Raw genomic sequence first — 1,151 nt, 5'->3', positions numbered from 1 at the left:
CGTGATGTTCCCCGATCCTTCTGGAATCTCATGACGTGTTACTAGAGTCACGTGACTTCCGCTGTCGTAACACCACCTTTCATTACTAAGTCGAGTCGAATAATTGTAACTTTATAATCAGCGTCAATCAACATCAATAGACCAGTGAACTAGTGGATTGATTTCTTTAAATAATGTGTTTATTTATTTCATTTGTGTTTGATGAAGTATTACCAGGTGAGCTTCGCCCCATAAGACCAGCTAATTCATGTTTTCCAATGTCTGGTTAGTCCTTTGTCGTTCATTTAATCTGGTAGTACTCAAAGACTCATCTTTTTTTGTATTGGTTATTAACAGTTGTTGATTTCTCACGGTCTCGGCTGTAATGGCCATGTTTCCCACATTTATAACAGCTCCCTTTTTCCGACTCTTTTGAGGGTAGTTTTTAGTCATTACAACCTTACGTTTGTAGTTCCAAGCAATATGTCATTTCAAGTTACACTTTGTCGATTATTTCCACCATTCTGCATAGTTGGTCGTTTAACTAGCCCTATTAGTTCTTCTAGACTATCCTCAGAGAAAGTTGATGTTTCAACACCACTAAACCTTATGATGACAAAACTTCATGATGGTGACTTCAGCTATTCAAGATCCATCCCCAACTTTGTGAACTTCCTTGAAAGGCATATATTTATCTTGCCTTAACCTAATTCTTCATTTCTTGTATCATTGGCAGTTATGGCATCTGTAAGTTCGAATTAGTTTATTTATTCTATAATGTTTACTTCAGACTATGTTCACTTTGACAAAGTTGTAGGTCTAAGTTTAAATACAACGTTCCAACAGAACATTTTCACTAATTGTATGCATAACTCACAATTAGTGAATTAACTTTACTTAAAGAATTTCACGGTTAATATATCGTCGTATCGAATAATTGAAGAGACTCAATAACTGTCATTATTAGCACTGAGGTAAAATACTCATTGAATACTCCACTGAATGTTTTACAAATCTTCACACACTGATTACTCGTATTTTTAACGTACTCTCATTTCCCAAATTCCACAAAATTGCTGGATAAGTACATCATCATAATCTTTCTAGGTGCTGTTGTTCTTGGCAGTTATTTTGATTTAAAAATAATTATCTCCTAAGAAATAATTACTAAT

This window comes from Limulus polyphemus, unplaced genomic scaffold (assembly GCF_000517525.1).
Source record: "Limulus polyphemus unplaced genomic scaffold, Limulus_polyphemus-2.1.2 Scaffold1174, whole genome shotgun sequence".
Lineage (NCBI taxonomy): Eukaryota > Metazoa > Arthropoda > Merostomata > Xiphosura > Limulidae > Limulus > Limulus polyphemus.
Note: the sequence above shows the minus strand (reverse complement) of the source record.